General features: G+C 41.4%; 1 protein-coding gene across 2 annotated transcripts in view; it reads left to right on the top strand.

The window, feature by feature from the left end:
• Positions 1 to 2,223: 2,223 nt before the first annotated feature.
• WASF3 (WASP family member 3) overlaps positions 2,224 to 20,031 on the top strand; it is a 75,060-nt gene continuing 57,252 nt past the window's right edge. The window contains exon 1 of one of the 2 annotated variants that reach the window (XM_075742124.1): positions 2,224 to 2,319. The gene's annotated coding sequence lies outside the window, so the exon portion shown is untranslated. The remainder of the gene's footprint in view (positions 2,320 to 20,031) is intronic. The other variant, XM_075742123.1, reaches the window with a different exon arrangement.

Genomic DNA, 20,031 nt, shown 5'->3' with positions numbered 1-20,031 from the left:
TCAGTATGGATTAAATGCAAATTGTTTGGCAGATTTGCCTTATTTGCAAATTCTAAGGCAAGGTCAAAACAGCAGTAATAAAGCTCTGCCTGAGTTCCTTTTTTACAAGATGTAGACATTAGTAAAAACAGAATTAAAAATCTTATGAATATGGAGGAGAAAAATGACAGCTGAGAAGGAATCCAAGAGCCTGGAAAGCAGCTGGAATGAAATAAATGTTCATTAATACCTTGCATCACACAGGCTACTTTGATGGAGCAGAAAAAAAAATTACTGGCAGTGATAGGTGTGTTTGAAATTAATATTTTTCAAACCTCAAGATCCCATTTTCAGCATGAAAAAAGCATCACCGAATGAGCATGAATGCAGCTGTGTTTTAACAATGCCAGGTCATTTTCCCTCCGTTTTATTTTACAGTCTCTGAAGAGCCTCCTCTTTCTTGCTGCATATGGATTTTAGGAAAAATATTCTCCTTTTGAATAGAGAATGACTTTTCCTCAAAACCTAAAGACTATTTTCCTCCTAAGATTTTTGTCTTAGTGAGTCCTTAAGCTGAGTAAAAAGTCTTACGCAGCTTCCTTCTTTTAGGGTTATGTTACTTAATGACTTCTTTTCTGTTTGCTTTGCTAGCGATCGTAAAACTGTCACCATCCGTACTTCAAAGCTGGCTTGCTGCTTTTTGCCGTGTAACCTTGAGTGATTATAGCAGTGGTTCTCCGCTGCTGCTTCTTACCGCGACCGGTACTGGTATCTTAAATGCAAATAATTTTTCTCAAATTAATAGCAATACGGCATATTATTTTTTGTGAAAAGGAGGTGCTTGTGAGCCCATGTCTTTGCAGTAAGGCAAAGTATGAGTAGCTGAAGCCAGTGGTACAATGGGGTTTGAGTTCAGTAAACTTTCAGTTGCCAAAGATGATTGACTCAAGATGGCATTCAGTAACCTCTACTTTCAGCTGTGATTATTTATTGAAGTGCCCTGGGCCATTAAAGTTCATTTGGTGATTGTTCGACACGGCCCCCCCCCCCCCCCGGACTCCCCCAAAATCTCATTCACATGATAAAGTCCGACTTATTTTTTCTAAAGGCTTTGCAGTGAACAACAAAAGCCCCTGTTACAGGCCGAAATCTCAAGCAAAGCGGGAAAGGGCACATTGTTCGGGCCGGGTCAGCAGCTGCAGCCCTCACAATGCACCCTGCCCAGCGGGGCAAAGGCCCCCGCCGCCGGCCCAGAACCAAGTCCCACCATCCCTGTCAGCATGAGGGTGCGTGTCGGTATGAACATGAACCTCTTTGGGGCCTCGATGACCGCAAGTTGGGCTTCAGTAGGAATTGGGTCACAAGGGCAGGAAAAGGGCAGGGGCAGCGGGTGCCCGTGGCAGTCAGGGATGAGGGCAGAGGCCGCCGGCAGTCGGAAAAGGGGCTGAGGAGGTGGGTGGATAACAGCGCAGGCCCCACGAGCAACGTGCGAAATGCAAGACAGCCTTCATCGCTGCGAAGGACCGGGCACGGGTTTCCCGAAGCCGGGGCGCTGGGCGGGGAAGGGGCGGCCGGAGAGGGGCGGAGGAGAGAGACGTGTGACAGGGCCGCAGCAGCCCGCACCCATGCCCTGCGTCTGAGGGGAAAGCAGCCGTAAGGGAAGGGAGATCCCTGCCCCGGAGCGGGCACCGGGGGCAGGCTGCTGAGCCGCCTGTTGGGGAGCGGGGGTGAGGCCGGGCCCGCGAGGGGGCAGGGAGCGGGGCCAGGCGGGGAAGGAGCCGATGTGGCGCCGGAGGAATGAGGCGGCTGCTCCTGAACGGCACGCAGATGTTGGGGAGGACACAGCCCCGCGGCGGCCGGACTGCTGGAGCCCCAGGACAGCCTCCGCACCTCCGAGACCTCGGCGGCCGCACCGAAATATGGGAGCGAGGCCCAGGGCGGTGGAGAGGGAGGGAGGGAGGGAGGGAGGGGGAGGGAGACAGAGGGAGGGAGGGAGAGAGGGAGGAGACGGCAGCGCCGGTCAGCGGGAGGAAACTCCCCTCCCCCGCGCCCGGCCTCTTGCGAACCCCAGGTAGGGGTAGCTGATTGACAGCTCTCCCCGCCCTCCTGACGTTTTCATTGGATACTTTTCACGCCGATCAGTAATGTGTGCGGCGAAGCCCTGGCTCCCATTGGCGCGTCTTGCCCCGCCCCCTGGCACGGCCCAAAAGACAGGCTAGGGGCGGAGCCTGAGTCTGAAGGGGCGGGGCGGTGGTGGGGGGCGCGGAGGCTTAGCCCGCGAAGGCGGTCGACGGCGGCTGGAGTGGTGGCGGCGCGGGATGGGACGGAGCGCGGCGCCAGGTGGGTGCGGGGCCGTGCTCCCGCCTCTCGCAGGCGGCGGCGGTGGCGGGAGGGAGCGAGCGCGCGCAGGGCGGCGACCCTCAGAGGGTCCGTTCTCTCTCGGGAGCCCGGTGGCCTCCGGGAGGGGCGCTGACGGGGAGCAGCGGCTTTTTAACGGTCTCTAGCCGCTCGCCCGCGGGGATAATCTTGCTGTTGCCCTGTGTGAGCCCCTCAGCGCGGCAGCGGCGCCTTTCCTCTCACAGCCGCGATGAGGGCAGCGACGGGTCGCTCTGGAGCCGCTCGCTTTCCCCCGGTCCGGGCTGAGCTGCCAGTCCCGGGGGCCTCCCGCCTCAGCCGGGGGGCGAGCTTTGTTTCGAGCCCTCCTGCCCCCCGGCCCCTCACCAGTCCCCAGAACCGCGGGGCGCATTCCCCTTCCCCCATACGGTCTCGAGTGGGGCTTGCGGAGCCTCCCCCCCCTCTTCCATGGGTAGGGTCGGGGAGGAGGCCCCCGAACTTGCGGTTCTCGGGGCTAGGCGCCGTGTTCCCTTCAGCGCGGTCGGAGCGGCCGCTTCCCCACTTGTGTTTCCCCCACGAGTGGCCCCCGCAGTAGCACCGCGCCGTGACACCGGCAAGTCTCTTCTGATGTCCAGCGGTCTTCAAGTATTTAAAAATAATCGTTTTTGGCTTTGAAGGGCACTGGGAGTCCTTGACAGCTCAGGAACTTTTAAACCTCTTTTTTTTTTCCCCCCCTACTCGTGTTTTGTGCAGATTAATTGTTTTTTTTACTTATTTCTTAATCGAACGTGTTGCTGAGAAGAAGCTGGGCGTCTGAGTGCAGGCATGTGAAGACAGGGATTTATTATAACTGCTGAATGTCTAACACTATCCAGAAAGCAGTTAAGAAATGCTTTATTTATTCTTTTTCTTCTCATTTCTGATACAGTTCAATAATTGCTGCAGATAACTAACAGGAGAAGGGCTGATAGTTTTAGGCTGAGCAACAGTCTGTGAAGTGGAGCCAGTACTTGGGTGATGGGTTATTTGATGCAGTTGTGAGATTCCTTGATAGAAAATACTTCAAAGCATGGGTGGTTTAGTTTGTGCAGAAATAGGAAAAAGCTGTCTAACTGCGCTTCTTTGTGCCTCTTTTGTAAACTACAGGGAATGAGGGGAAAGTTTTCCTATTAGAAAAAGACAGGGCAAACTATGAAAGCAGCCAGGAGCTTTGAGGCTTTAAATCTGAGGGTGAGAAGCAGGAGGTTGTTTTGCCTTGCATATCATGCAAGACTGGCCTCTTAAATTTTTTTTATTTTTAAAGCTTTACGTAGGGCATCAAAAAGTGTTAAGTTTGTAGGAGACAGACTGTTGTTTTGACTTTGCCTGATACAGTATTTTCCATAGTAGCTAATAGTGTGTGTGCTTGAAGAAGGGAATGAAGTAACGGGGTAAGGTTGCAGTTCTTATTTTCCAGCATACTCTCCCATGCTACAGCAAGCTGTAGCGCGGATGCAAAGTTGTATGGCCTGTAATATATGGAGGTTGACATGATACGGACTAATTATGTAGACTAATACCCAAGTTGGAAACCTGTTAAAGTTACAATTTTTGCAGACTTCAAGATTCAAGATTAAATCCTGTGTTTGAGATCTGGAACTGAACTTTGTTAGGTGTTGTGTTCAGTTACAGTTTACTTTTGCCTTTAGAGTTCTCATCAGAAGAAAATACACTAAGATGGAAATACAGTTATCTGCCTACACTAAAATAAAGGCCTGAAGTCATTCTTAGTAAGTAAGAATGTGGCTTTCAGTAAGTCCTGTAAGAAGGATGTTTTATCTGCAGCTCTTCAGTTGAGACCAGGACCAGACTGTGTTCCCCTTGAGCTTGATTTATTTCCAGCTGAATTTTGGGGATGAGTTGTGCAAAGGAAACTCTTCTTATTGGTTGCTGGAGAATTAGTTTTGTGTTTGTATTGCTGGTGGTGGTGTGAATGTAGTTATTAGGCGATGAACACAGAAGTTTTGTTATATGTGAAATAATATATAATTGAACCAGTTGTCTTTTTTTTCTCCTTTTCCATGGTTATTTTCTTCAAATAAAGGGGGGAAAAAAAAGAAAATATTTTTTTAATCAGATAGATACTGAAACAATAGTCTTGATTATACACAATAGTTACTGAAATTGTATGGTCTTTGCTAATCTTCCTGTTTATCCATGGAAGTAATAAAAGATGACTTTGTATGTCAGAAATAGAATTGCTTGTGCTTTAAAAGGGGACTTTCATAGCAGCAGTAAGTTATTGAGACTTCATGTTCGATTTATATGGTACAACACATGTGACATTTCCTAGTTGATAGCAGCATAAACCTGCTTTGTTTTTCATGATATGCCTTGTCTGTACAATATGCCTCAAAAGATTATGATTTTAGAAGGAGTAATATAAACTTCTTACAGACCAGCTGGTCTTTGGTGTGACTACTTTGGTTCAGGTTTATTTACTTTATTCTTCAGTAGGAAGGTACATGCCATATATTTCTCTGACACAAGAATAACAATGTCTGCAGGCAATATTCCTCTATGGAGGAAAGAGGAAGAAAAGCCATTGTGTGACAGATGATAGTAATATTATTTTGAAGTTTCTAATGTACAGTGGTTAGCAGGACAGGATTTATAAAAAAACAAATCTGAGCAGATACTTTGAAGAATTCCAGAAGAGCTGATGGTAGCTGAATGTTTAAGTCCTTCTATCAGTGTCACCTGGGCAATGAATTAGCTCTCATGCCTTTGCAAGTCTTCCCTTTTTGATTAAACTTCCTGCATAGACAGTTACATCTTAATGGAATTTGTAGTAATTGGAGTAGGAAAGAGCCTTGCGAGAACTGCATGGAGGACTCATGATGTAAAAAGATAAATATATGGAGTTAAATCTTTGTTCTTTCGAGCTCTCCCATCGCACTGTCTTCCAGAGCTCTCTTGACTGCTTTTAGTGAGGAATGAGCAAGAAATGCTGTTGCAGTTAATTGTAGTCTGATCTTGCAGGCCTGTCTTTAGTTGCTGCATACTTGATATTGTCTTGAATCATACCTGATATCAGCCTGAATATGTTCTAGGCTGTATAATACCGCGCTTCTTGGCTTTTTTAATGCAAAGGTGATGTATTGTTATCTTTCTGATTCATGTGTGGCTCCAATAAAAATTTTTGGACTTCTTGTGGTTGTTGCTGTGACTTCCTTTCATTTTGTTTTTGCTTGCACGGGGTATTGAACTACAGGCTGTGCATCAGGTGAATTGCACTACTAGCATGTTACTAACCAGGCTATGCGTATCCAGTGGGTTATAATACTAAGTTTTGTGAATTACCTCAGTAGCAGAAATATATTCATTTGTAGTACTGATGGGGAGAAGTTGTTTTTATCAGGCTCATTTCTTAGTTCTCTAATCTTAAAGCCATTCAGTATATGAAGATCATTAATAGGATCAGATTACAAATAAGTGTCTTCCAGTGTTATTTATGACTGTGCATTGCCTTCAGAGGCTTCCTTGTCCAAGGAATACTATGAGTCACAGATTGTAACTGCATATTCTCTTAAAAGAACAGATAAAGAAGTAGAGGTTGAGTATTGACTTCTCCATATGGGAGACTCACATCCAGAATACTTGTAAGAAAATCAGTGACTCGATTAAGAATTAAATGGAGTCATCTTAAGCCTTAGCTCTGTAGCAGAACTGTTACAGCAATTATGTTCTCTCCTGAGAAGTTAGTCTGCCTTTAGAGGTAATAATGAGAATAACCTGAATTTACACCAGATTTATTTGTTCAGCTTTAACCTGTGAGTGCTTCACACATACTGTTAATTCAGTCTAACTGTTCAGAAGCCAACCTGTTGTAAAAGCTGTTGAAAAGTTGTGCTGGGTTGTGTTTTTTAACTGGAAAAGCACTGTTGTTTTCACCCTTCTTTTGAAAGCTCAAGATAACTGAAATATGTTTAGCTGCTGATAGATGTAATTTCTTCTTCCTCTGCCAAAAGGGGAAACATTTGGGAAGAAATTAAGAAATTTGTGTGTAGAAACAGCTGGAGATCAAAATGGAAGTCTTTGTGCTCATTTAGGCTGTAAACTAGGAGCTTATCTTGTTTGATTTCTCTATTTTTGGCAGGTGAAATAGCTAGCAAATTTTTATTGAAGGCTTGTTAATATGGTAAGCATTTGTTTTATTTGCTTGTTTGTTGTTAAAAACAAATCCAAATTTATTTGTGTAAGGGTGTTCTGAATTTCAACACATTGCGAATTAGTCTTTCCTTTCACATACTGAAATATTATGGCATTAAACTAATGGTGTTTTATGGATCTAGCATTGATGGCTGTATAGGTTTGGGATTTTTTTTTTTTGTAGACCTCTCCATTTAGCAGAGTTTTAGTTACTGTTTCAAGATTCTGGAGCTCCTTCCTACTTGTTGGTGACAAATATATCTCTTTATTCTTATAGAGATTTGGTAACCAAATAGAGCGATAGGGAACAATGTGTGTTTCTGTTAAGTGTAGAACATCTCAATGCCAAATTTATTTAATATTTTATTTTTGAGTATTCATTATAGGCATACCACTTGAGAAGACAAACTTCAGCTGAGTTAATAATGTTTTTGACCTGGACAGGCTGGAGAGTTTGGTGGAGAGGAACCAAATGAAGTTCAACAAGAGCAAGTATAGGGTTCTGCACCTAGGGAGGAATATCCCTAAGCACCAGTACAGGTTAGGGCTTGACCTGCTGGGAAGCAGCACTGCTGAGAAGGACCTGAGAGTTCTGATGGACAGGAAGTTACTTGTGAGCCATCAGTGTGCCCTTGTGGCCAAGAAGGCCAATGGTATCCTGAGGCGCATTAAGAAGAGCGTGGCCAGCAGATCAAAGGAGGCTATCCTCTTCCTCTACTCTGCCCTGGTGAGGCCACATCTGGAGTTCTGTGTCCACTTCTGGGCTCCCCAGTTCAAGAAAGACAGGGAACTACTGGAGAGAGTCCAGCGGAGGGCTGTGAGGATGATGAGGGGACTGGAGCATCTCTCTTAGACCCAGCTTTCTCAGCCTTTCTTATGTTTAGCGTGGAGAAGACTGAGAGGGGATCTCATCAACGCTTATAAATATCTAAAGGGTGGATGTCTAGAGGAAGGGGCCAGACTCTTTTCAGTAGTGCCCAGTGACAGGACAAGGGGCAACGGGCACAAACTGGAACACAGGGAGTTCCACCTGAATGTGAGGAAAAACTTCTTCACTCTGAGGGTGACCGAGCACCGGGACAGGCTGCCCAGAGAGGTTGTGGAGTCTCCTTCTCTGGAGATATTCAAACCCCACCTGGACATGATCCTGTGCAACCTGCTCGGGGTGATCCTCCTCTAGCAGGGGGGGTTGGACTAGATGATCTCCAGAGGTCCCTTCCAACCCCTACTGTTCTGTGATTCTAAAACACATATATTTTAGAAGCAGAAAAATTAAGCATTATTTAGGTTGAACTTGATTGATGTTTGTGTTTGGTTTAGGCTATCATCTGTGTTTAAAACAAAAACAATAGAGCAAAATATTTCCCCATCATTTGTATACTGTCTAACAGATTGTACTTAATGTGTAGGTTTTCTTCTAAACATTCATAACTGCAAACCTCCTTGCAAGAGTGTTTTGGTAAGAAGTACTGGAAAGAACTGACACAGACTATTGAGTGCTGAGTTAGAGAACTGGCTAAGCTATTAGTGAACATAACTGAAATAAGTGTCTTGGACATGGCTCGCATACAGATATTTTTGCTTTAGTTTTTGAATTAATCTTGCATTCTGTAGATACTTAGGTTTTATAATAGTCTTCAGAATGATGCAACCTTTAAAATGCTGTTAATTGACACAGAGAAAGTATGTATAGACATCAATGGTAATTTGAATCTGTTAAGAGTTCTTATTTTACAGTCGTCATAATTGATATAAATAGGAGTAGCCTATGCTAAGACAGTCATAACTTCCATTAGTCTGTCAAAACCAGAATTCTGGCTTGACTTAAATGTATTTTTCTTCAGGACAAGAGAAAATGAGATTTTAAAATGTTGTGCACAGAATTACAGCCTGGCTTGTTTTCTCTTTAGTTCCATAAATCAAAAGTATGAAAACACTGTTTCTTTGGCATGAGCTTCTGTTGCACATCCCTGTTGTTGAAATCTGCTCACCATAGAAACTATAGAATAATTTATTGTGGTAAAACTCTATCAAGCATTGTTCATTTTACGCAGCAGTATGCACAGATAAATTCACATCAGTGAAAAATATTTATCGCTATTAATTTTGAATGAGACAGACTTTTTGGAGGCTTATGCAGTGGTTATGTTTCTTCCTATGCTGGTGTAAAAGCATAGTTAAGGTTTTTTTGGCTGTTGTACTTATACATTAATGTGTTTTGGGGGCTGTTTTTTGGTACCTGAATAGGGACATGCTTTAGAGTTATATATTATGGTGATTCTCAAGTCCTCTGTCAGCATCGTGTTTGCTGATAGGACTTCAAAACTGGGAAGGAAAGTTTAAATTATAAATAGTGATAATGTTGTTTAATGCATGATCTAAATGAAATTAATAGATAAAAAAATTCTTCAACTTTGTAGCAAGTGCTGCTAGTGATGATTTTTCAGACACTTTGAGATTTTTATACAAGCCTGTTGTTTGATACTTTTCATTAGGTAAAGAATGCTGAAATACTTTGCTGTCATTCAACCTTTTCTAACTTTTTTTTCTTTGAGATTTTCTTGAATTTGGCTTCTTCAGTCTTTTTAAGGTAATATGTTGTCAGATCCCTGGCTTATCTATGAGCATATGTAACTATTTTATGTATATTTAAGCTGTTTATTGAACAGTGAAATATTAAAATGGGGTGCTGTTTGGGTTGGTGCTATGCTAGTCAAATGTAGAGGCTGCTGCATCTTGTTGAAGTACTCTGGATGGCCACACTCAAAGGCTGCTGCATGTGTTTTCCTGTTGGGTTACCCAAATGGAAACCCTAATCTTCTGAGGGCATGTATCTTAATACTGAACACCGTACTACTGTCTTACTGTTAACATGTTAGAGATTCCTCCTTCAGGGAACACTTTCATCTGCTTGTTGAATTGGGGTGATGTTATATTTTCTTGGAATAATGTAATTTTCTACTTTTGGTAATATTTGTTCTTTTCAGTTCTTTGTCTTGTTCTTTGGGTTACTGGGTAATTAGTTGGATCTTAGCATACAGTGATATTATGGTTTAACTTAGTTTGCCTTCTTCATGACTTACGAAGCCTGTTTAATGTTCTTAAATGTATTGGTAGATTATGAAGGCAGAGGTCATTGACGGAATAAAATATACCAAGAGTTTTGGGTTCCACAATAGAAAAAGGATACCAAAATATTAAGAGTGTACCCAAAGGAGGGGAACAAAGATGGTGAAGGGACTAGAGGGCATGAGTTATGAGGAGCAGCTGAGGGTACTGGGTTTGTTCAGCTTGGAGAAGAGGGTACTGAGGGGTGACCTCACTGCTGTCTGCTACTTCCTCATGAGGGGTAGCAGAAAGGGAGGTGCTGATCTCTTCTTTCTGGTTTCCGGTGATGGCACACAAGGGATTGACTTAAAATTGCATCGGGGAAGTTCAGACTGGATATTAGGAAAAGGTTTTTCACTGAGAGGGTGGTCAAGCACTGGAACAAGCTCCTCAGGGAAGTGGTTGTGGCCCTAAGCCAGTTGGGGTTTGAGAAGCATTTGGACAATGCTTTTAGGTATCTGGTTTAACTTTTAGGTTTCCCTGTGTGGAGTCAGGAGTTGGACTTGATGATCCTCGTGGGTCCCTTCCAGCTCAGGATATTCTATGATAACATGAAAGGTACAATGCAATAGTATTTTAGAGGCCTTAGAGGACTTGAGTTTCACTGACTGTTTAGAAGACAGCATGTGCAAAAATGTTTCCTTTTAATCTTGATATGATAATAGAAACTAAAAGCACCTCATCAGTGAAGACTGAAAAGCATGTATAATCTCAAAAAATGTTTTATTCAAGTCTAGTAGCCAGTGCAAAGAGAACATAATGTTAAGGCTGTATGTAAAGGACAATAAGGTGGGAATTACTAGAGCTCTACTATATTTATAGGTGGAGAACATTATATAAAATGTGACCATCAGGACTTTCTTCCATGGACTGGTTAACCAGTTATCTGTTTGTTGCTTGATTTAGAGCAAGATACCATTGACAGGGCTGTTTGTAGGAGCTGGGGGTCAGATTGAATCTGGGGGTGACGTTTGCTCCAGTGATGACTGCAATGGCCAGCTGAGTTTGAGTATTCCCTTATTTGAGGATTTACAGTTAATGTATGCAGACATAGCTGATATATACAGCTGTTGCCTACTCCTCCCTCTCCAGCAGCTTTTTCTTGCAAACTAGCACTGCTGGTTTTGTTGCAGTGCCTTCCTTTGAAGGCTAATCTATCTCTTCTATTTTGTGCTTCTGATGCCCTGTAAGGTAAGGACAATGGTGTTTGGGTCACTATTGTGTTAGAGCAAGTAAGCAGTATATAACCCTTGAATCGATAACTCATTTCCTATAAAAAAAAAAAAGGTTGGCAAAGGTGTAAACAGATTCTCTTCTGCATTCCTGTGACTTGGAAAATTAAATGGCATTATGACACTTACTTTCCTCATAGCCAGAGACCTTAGTTATAAACCTGATGGATCCCAGGTTTCTTGTGCATCTTCATAGTGGCAACAACTTTGCTTGTAACAAGTAATAGTTGGAGAGCTTATGTATATAATGGGCAACAGGCATAATACATCAAAACATGTTAACAGTATTCCAGAGAATGTTGGAATTGATTCCTTGATGTTTGTTTTGAAATCCTGTAGTGGAAAAGGTCAGTATTCCCTGATGCCGAGGAAAACCATCTGCCATGGACTTTGTTTTGTCCTAATAGAGTAACATGCAGCTGTGGGGACTAGTGTGCTACAAGACAAGGCCTGGGAAGCTTATTTTGTTTTGAAACTTCAAACAGCCTTTGGAAATGCTTCTTTGAGAAGTTCTTCTGCCTCATTACATGTGAATGAAGACGAGAAGAGTTTGAACTTCTGAATTAGAAGGGGGGCTTTAGTGAAAATGTGGCTCTTTAACTGCTGTAGAAAAAAGAACTAGAGCTTGCTTTTGAGTTTTCTAGAGAATGTTGAAATTCTCTGGAACTCATCAGCACAGGTTTATTGTAGAGTTATTTCCTGGGAAAGCACTGTGGTTTTTTTTTAAAGTTTGGCTGCTGCTTTAAATGCTTAAACAGCTGCAAACATGGAGGAGCTAACACATCACTTCAAATGAAGCCTACACGTGGTTTTTATGCTGAATTTGAAGACACTCATATGTATTACTGTGTTTTTGCAAATGGTTTGAATATTGAAATTCCTTCGAATCTCTGCATGCCAACTTGGGAGTCGGAGTGCAGCTGCAGTTAACTCTAAGTCATATTTAAAGAGGATGTCTTGGTACAGTTATACAAGTGGTTTGGTTAGAGTTTCAGGTTGTCTGTGTAGTAGGAGAAGGGTATTTTCCAGGCTATGCTAGACAAACAGATGTGCAAGCCACATGCTTTATATCCACCCTTCTTTTTGCAGAAAGAACCAGGAACTAGTGTTTCAGCTGCTTTATTTTTTCTAGATGGAGGGCATCCTGTCTCCTTCAGCTCAGTCAGCTTGCTTCTCTTGAAGCTCTCCATTCTTCAAATCCTACAGGTCTTGCACATCTTCACCGTAGCAATCACTTTCTAGCAAGTAAAAAGTTGGAGAGCTTGTGCATGCCAGGCGTGAAATACCTGAATGTTGAAGTGATGAGTCACAAATGTCTTCAAGAGGAGTGTCTGAGAATGCAGTGGGGTATAGTCTTCCGACCCTCAGATGAAACATAACTATTCTAACATTTACCTCTGTCATCAAACACTGCTCATACTCTTGTAGACTATCTTGAAATTTCAAGCATTCTTTGATTCAGGGTGGGTAATCCTATACAAGTGCTTGGTAAGATTAGGAGCAACACCTAGTTATAGCTCAAGCTAATAATGCTGTAAAGACAGACCTTCATGTCTAGTTGCTGAATTTCTGTGGTGGACTTGTGCTGCTAATGACAGGAAGAGCTTCCATGTTGGTGGACTATTAAGCAGTTGGATTTTCAATCTTAAGGATTTTTATTAGCCTGAATAGCTGCATCTGAAATATTTCTGTAAGATCATTTGGATTGTGACCTTATTTTTCTAAAATATTTGCTATTCTACTGGAGAAGGTACATGCTTTGCAATAATGCTCTGGTTGCTATACTAACAATTTTAAGGGCTTTTAAGCTTGCATGGATTTGCAGCTTACTGTCATCTAGAAGATTATATTCTTGGTCGCTCAGCTGGCTGAACTGTCGTCTGACTAGTTGGCTTGATGTTGGAGCAGGTCTAGCAGCCTTCAGGAATTTCTGTATCTTGGAGACATGGCATGGTTCTGTTCAATGAGATTTATAACTCTTTGCAAAAACTGCTGGGAAGTGGTAATTAAAATTCTGTGATTGGGGAAAATTCCAGAATTTGTGTTCTTTTAGATGCTTCAAGTTGACTAAATATTTTACATCACTTAGTAAATTGGTCCAGTTACTATTTCTGTCAGTTATTAATTGATGTCTAGTAAAATGAATGAAGGACTAAGTCAAATACTCTAGCAGATCAAACCAGTGTCATAAAATGGTGGCTTTCTGAAATGTACAGACATAGTAGTCTCATGCAGAATACAGACCAATTTGCATGTTTCTATTACTGATTCCATCTCTTAATCTGAGTCTATTGAGGAAGCAGTGAAAAAAACACCTTTAGTGGACAGGTAGTATTTTTGCTGCCTGTTATAACAGCAGCCGAAACCCCAAATCCATCTCCTCTTCTTGTCCTACATTTTAAGATGAAGCTGTTGATGATCTTTGCGTGCTACTTCCTTATTTGGATTTTTAGTTCCACTTCCTCTTGCTGCAGATGCATTTCTTCTGAAGTTGTCTTTTACTTCCCTTTCAAACTCTCTCTTTTATATCCTAGTATTCCCCATAAGAAAGAAATGCATTGTGATGAACTTCTGCTTCGTGTAATTTCTGGTAAAAGCCACAGATGTCTTTTTTTGAGAGTGAAATGCTTGGAGATGTAAAAAAAACAAAACAAAAACCAAACCCAAACCAAAATCCCACAAACCACAACACAAGCCCTCCCCACTGCCACATTCATCCCCAAAGAAACTTAAAATGGAGGGAAGTAGATGCAAGACATGAAATGTAAACCATTCTTCCCTCAACTGAGTGAACTGCCTACTATCAGATTTCTTTAAACCACAGAATGTTATTTTTGGCAGGAACATCAAAAAGAGTATTCTCTCTTTTAAACAGTTGTTGTTTGGAAAACAAGCATATGTCTGGCATCATCATGGATTTCTAAAGAGGAAAAAGTGATTTTTAGTTTCAAAGCATGTAGTAAAATTGTATTTTCAGCAGAATCAAATGTTAAATGCTTTTGGAAGCCTAAATTTAATGGTGTGTCCTTATAGTTGGTTGTCAAAGTTGAAACAAGAAGCACAGTTAGCCCTTAAGCTGCTAAATGTTAATCATAGCTTGGCAAGAGTTTTCCTCAGCCAAGTTACTGGGCTCCAGAGAAGCACATAGGCAGCCTGTAATAATTTTTTGAAGTTTTTCAAAGCTAAACTTAAATGTTAGGCTCAGATATGAATACATAAGGCTTCATTTTATGCTTATGGTAACTATGATGTTAACTGCAAGACTCATCACTATAAATCTGTAGTTTGAGTATCCCCATTCTTGTGCGTCTTGGTAGAATTGTGACTGTTAGTGCCTTTGAATATGAAGCATTAGAAAAATACATTGAAATAAGTTTTGTGAACCTAAGGGATGATAGTCTAAACAGTGAACAGCTTTGATTTGTTGGTCAAAGATAACTTTCTTTATGCCTCATTACAGAACAATAAATACAGCATAGAACGCTCTCAGATACCCACAGAAGTTTGTCTAGATTCATTCAATTACAGAGATGGGATAAGAATGGGGAAAAATCGTGTGCTTTAGCACTGAGTGGGAAAAATTAGGGAGATTTAATTGGGAGGAAAGGAAGTATGAGTGGTGAATCTAGAGGAATAAAACCAGTGAATTTAACTGAGGGTTATTGAAAGTTGTTATACCCTCTTTACAATGTTCAACCTGGTATTTCAGAGCTAAAAATATATGGAAGAAGTATAGAAACAAAAGCTTGTCTGAAATACAAAGCTTGAAGGACAAGTGTTCTTTTGTCAGAAGTGTATATTTTGAGTCTTATAAATCCACTTTGAACAAAATACTAAAAAAAGTAACTGTAGGAAAGATAACACTGTAGAAATAATTAAATTCCACTATGGATTAATTAATACGCATGATATTACTAGTGCTCTATAAAATATGCCTTTCATGCTTTTTTGCTCGTTTTCTGCAGGTGTATAATGAAGTGTTGATCCTCTTTTCTGGTTCAAAGCCTGCAGGACTTGCTGATTTAAATCAAATTCTTACTGGGTGTTAAAAGAAGAATAAACTTGGCGGAAGCGGGAAGCTTAAGTATTAAGTTTTTTCTGTAGACTCAAAACAACTTCTGGTGATGCTGAATAGAAAAGAATGTGACCTATGAAACAGGTGGCCCATAAGGATCCAGTAGCTGCAGGTACCCTGTCCTCCTCTTCCCCCTCAAAACAAATAATATTAGTTAACTGTTTTGTGTAAGATGGGGATTTACAGCAGTTTTATTCAGGAACAGATACTGATACTCTAAAGGCTCAGGAGAAAGTGAAGTTCTCTTCCTTATTAATGAGTAGTCTCTGCCAGATTGATTCTTGGTAGCCAAGAAGAGGCTTTATAAATCACTCAACTGATCTAGTACTAGTTTTCACCTACTCTTTTTTTTTTTTCATACTTTTTGTTTCTAATGCACAGATAAATTGCTTTAGAGCTGGTTGTGCTTGGTGATTAAAACTATTTACTGTTGATAGCATTGTATCACTTCCAGCCATTAAATCAGTGTTCCCTTGTTCTGCAGAAAGAGATGGCAAAGAATGTAAGTTGCAAAGGGGCATGAAATCTCAAAGCATGCCTCTTCTGTGTTCTCACGTACTTTTGTTTGAATTCTGGCTAATTCCTTTTGTCTTGCTTCTTATTTCTTCGGAAGTATATCTCGTACAAGACTTAATGTTAAACTTTATTCTCATAAGTGTTTACTCTTTAATAAAAACTAGAACGTAGTAGAGAAATACTTACCAGCTGTATTGTAACTGTACAAGAACTTGGAAAGTTTAGTCTGGTTTAGGCCTTGTTAGCTGTATCTTAGTTTACTGGGCTTGGTTTAAAAAAAAAAAAAGTGCCATAATCCCTCTAGATTCCCTTGTATTTGTGGGACTAGGTATTGTGTGTGTTCCTATTGCCAGTGCAGTATCACTCTGCAATAATCTGGTTTGGGTTCAAATTTCCCAAGAATTAAGTCCTAACTCTCCTTGAGGCAAGTTCATTTTTCAAAGAGCAAGAAGCTGGTACAGGAAGAGTTCTGCTGATACCTGAAATCCCATTGACCAGTTATCCAAACTTTTATGCAATATTGTGGTACTTTTTGTTATTCAAATGATATTGTCCATTACTAGTTGTTAATTACTTGAATAACAGGAGAGAAAGAGTGACTGACCTGAAGTGATCAGATGCAGGCAGTCTGGCAGAAGGGGGTTTAAGATTAAAATTCCACTTAACTGTACGAATTCACCAGGTTTTTTTTAACCTGTAATAACATGAGTGGTAAGGTCAGATGACTGTGGTGCTTATGCTGCCTTTCCACATATTGGTCACAGAGATCACCTATGAAGAGCTACATGAGCATTTGAAACCGCTTGTGGTGGAGAGTAAAGATTTGATAAAGCATGAGGTTGTCAATCTGGTGTAGCTTTATTTGCTAGCTTCCACACATCTATGGTGCATGTGTTTGTGTAAGCTTAACACACTGACTATTAGCAGTTCTCAAACTTTTAACGGAACCTCCCTTTTTCGTAATAGTTTGTTCCTCTACTGCTCTTTTGCCAGCACCAAGCAGCTGTTAAATGAAGAGGCGAAGAGGAAGCAATGAGTTGCAGAGGTGTGGCTCTGGCCCCGTCCCCTGGGAAGTGGAGCTGGAGCCCCAAAGCATTGTGTGGTTTCTGCTTTCCTATATGGAGAGAGGAAGAGGTGGATTTGAAGCTGTGCCAGATTCCCTGCTGTCCCTTCTCTCTCTCTCTCTCTCCATCCCAGAGCAGAGTGGTCTGTAATAACCAAAATATCTGGTTGCTTCCATTCCTGAGTGTAGGCCACGTGTTGCTTTGGAGCTGTCGTCTGATGCCTGGGCAGGCATGGTATTGCCTTGGGACATGGCATGCTTCCTTTCTGGTAATACCTTATGTGCCTCCACTCCTGTCTACATAGTGTAAAAGAGAATAGTTTTTGCTCTTTGAATGAAAACGAAACTACTGTGGATTTCTTGGTGGCCCATCGCTTTCAGCAACGAGTTGTCACTGTTTCAAAACAGTTAAGGTTTGTGTGTTTTTTTTTTTCCAAAGTCAAGATATTTTGCATCTTACATGATGGAAATCTGTATTTAATTCTTGAAAATAATCTACGTATTTGTAGTTTTCAAAATCCTCAATAGAGGAAGGCAAAGGGAGCAGGACTTGAAAACGTAGTTGATATTTTATGGTTGTTGGAAGACTGAGGAAGGGACACAGGCAAGAAACTGAGAGAGAATAGGATGTCATACCTGCAGTCGCAGTATTATGAACTGTTAGGAGAGATCTGGGAGGTGTATATATACATACAGCATTGTAAGTCTTAAGAAATTTAGGTTTTCTTAGACTTGAGTATCAGATCAAGATTTTTCACTGTTTCAAAATCTCTTCATGGAAGTTACTTTTATAAGATGTTGCATTTGTGGCAGCTGCCTATTCCCTTCCCAGTAGAAAATACTAAACATGGCTGTGCAGATGATACTGAAGTAATCTGAAGAATAGTATTTATTGAATTTATGAGAATATTTACTGGGCACAGGCAAATCTGATCTCTTGAGTTAGTATCAACTGCTTAGTGTTGAGTCTGATGGCAAAGCAATAGATAACCTGGACGGGTTATGCGATTGGGATAATAAAGTTCATACTTTTCGTTACTCATAATAAACAGTGTGAAGTAGAAGTAGTTTTAAAATTCCCTTTTATGAAAACATGTCTTAATTAAAAACATAAAAATCTCATGGTAACAGCAGCCATGGTGGCTTTAAGCCATTTCAACCTTCTCTTTTGAAAGAAGTGGACTTTATTTCACATACTTCTGGATTTCTGTGATTTGTTTGATCTTCCTAAACTGCTAAGCTCCTCTGCATTGAACGAGATTTGAGGTCACAGATCCATGCAAAACTGCTTTAGTTGAACTGGCTTATAAGTAAAAATGTTAATAACAAAGACCCAAAAGAAACAAACAAAACTGCCTGTCTCATCTGGCCCTTTAAAAACAGGAGGTGAAAAAAACCTGCAAACCCTTGAGAAACTGGAATAAACTTGAACCATGTAGTTAATACTAGAGTATGCTAATCTCTTTCAAGAATAGCTCTCCAGCTGGGATGTAAAATGGAATGATTAAATGCATAAGTTTCACCTGTTAAATGCTTTAATTTCTCTCCCTCTGTTCTCACCCTCCTTATTTCTTTACATAGTAATATCCTTAATTGAACCCTACAGGTCAACTGTAAGGAGTCACTAACTGCTTAATTCCATTGAATTTTAATTTTATAAATGGTGGCTCTTTAATGATTAATCTGTATGATACCTACATCTGTCTAAAAGCAATTTAAATGCTTTAACAATTTAAAGACTTTCAAATTGGGGAAAACCCCACACTTTTCAGAAGTATCTTCTAGTCTATGTCCTACAGAACCTTTCTAAAGTTTTTTTTTTTTTATAGAGAGAGATATATATCTATAGATATGAAAGGCTTTATAAATAGTGAGAACTAAACTGCAGTAATATCTATATCTACATGATACCTAAGTATGTACACGAGAGAGAACTGTTTATAAAAATAGAATATTTCAATTGGAAGGGACCTACAACAACCATCTAGTCCAACTGCTTGACCACTCCAGGGCTGACTGAAAGTTTAATCATGTTGTTAAGGGTATTGTCCAAATGCCTCTTAAACACTGACAGGCTTGGGGCATTGACAGCCTCTCTAGGAAGCCTGTTCCAGTGTTTGACCACCCTCTTGGTAAAGAAATGCTTCCTAATATCAAGTCTGAACCTTCCCTGATACAGCTTGGAACCATTCTTATGTATCCTGTCACTGAATACCAGAGAAAAGAGCTCAGCACCTCCCCCTCCACTTCCCCTCCTCAGGAAGCTGTAGAGAGCCATGAGGTTGCCCCTCAGCCTCCTTTTCTCCAAACTAGACAAACCCAAAGTCCTCAGCTGTTCCTCACAGGATATTCCTTCTATCCCTTTTGCCAGCTGCTTTGCCCTCTCTGGATATATTCAAGGACTTTCACGTCCTTCTTAAATTGTAGGGCCCAGAACTGCACACAGTACTCAAGGTGAGGCCGCACCAATGCTGAACACAGCGGGATAATCACCTCTCTTGACCAGCTGGTTGTAACTGTGTTTGCTCCCCAGGATGTGGTTTGCCCTCTTGGCTGCCAGGACACACTGCTGACTCACGTTGAGCCTGCTGTCAACCAGCACCCCAGATCTTTTTCTGCAGGGCTGCTCTCCAGTCACTCTTCTCCCAATTTATACTGCATTACTCCATCCTAGGTGCAGAATCTAGCATTTGGAGTTGTTAAATTTCATACCGTTAATCATTGCCCAATGCTTCAATCTGTCTAGATCCCTCTACAAGGCATCTTGTTCCTCAAGACAGTCAACAGCACCTCCCAGTTTGGTATCATCAGCAAACTTGCTAATGGTGTGTTTAACTCTTGCATCCAGATCGTTGATAAATATATTGAGCAGAATCGGCCCTAGAATTGAACCCTGAGGAACACCGTTGGTGACCACTCACCAGCCAGATGTAGCCCCATTCACTACAACCCTTTGAGCTCTGCCCTTCAGCCAGCTCTTTATCCAGCACACTGTGAACCTGCTCATCCCACAGTTGGACAACTGGTCCAGAAGGATGCTGTGAGGAACAGTAAAAGCCTTACTAAAATCTGGAAAAAGTAGATCTACCACCTTTCCCTCATCCACTAAGGGACCTTATCATAGAAGGATATAAAATTAGTGAAACACAACTTTCCTTTTGTGAACTCATGTTGACTGTGCATTGATGATTGCATTATTCTTTATACTGGGGACTATTGAAAGACATTTAATCTTCTCCATAATTTTTCCAAGAACTGAGAACTAACACATCTGTAGTTCTCTGGGTCTTCCCTCACCCTGGTTTTGTAAATTGGAATAACATTGACTAGCTTCCAGTCAGCGGTGACCTCCCCAGACCCCAAGACCTTTGGTAGATGATCAAGAGGGGTCCTCCCATAACATTTGCTAGCTCCTTCAGAGCTCTGGGATGAATCCCATCAGGCCCCATTTGACTTGTGAACATTCAACTGATTCAGCTGGTCCCTTACAATTTCAGTGTCCACAACTGGAAAGTCAGTGTTCCCAGGCTCAT

The sequence above is a fragment of the Balearica regulorum genome, chromosome 1, assembly GCF_011004875.1.
Source record: "Balearica regulorum gibbericeps isolate bBalReg1 chromosome 1, bBalReg1.pri, whole genome shotgun sequence".
In the NCBI taxonomy this organism is placed as follows: Eukaryota; Metazoa; Chordata; class Aves; order Gruiformes; family Gruidae; genus Balearica; species Balearica regulorum.
Note: the sequence above shows the minus strand (reverse complement) of the source record. Positions and strands in the feature narration are given on the sequence as shown.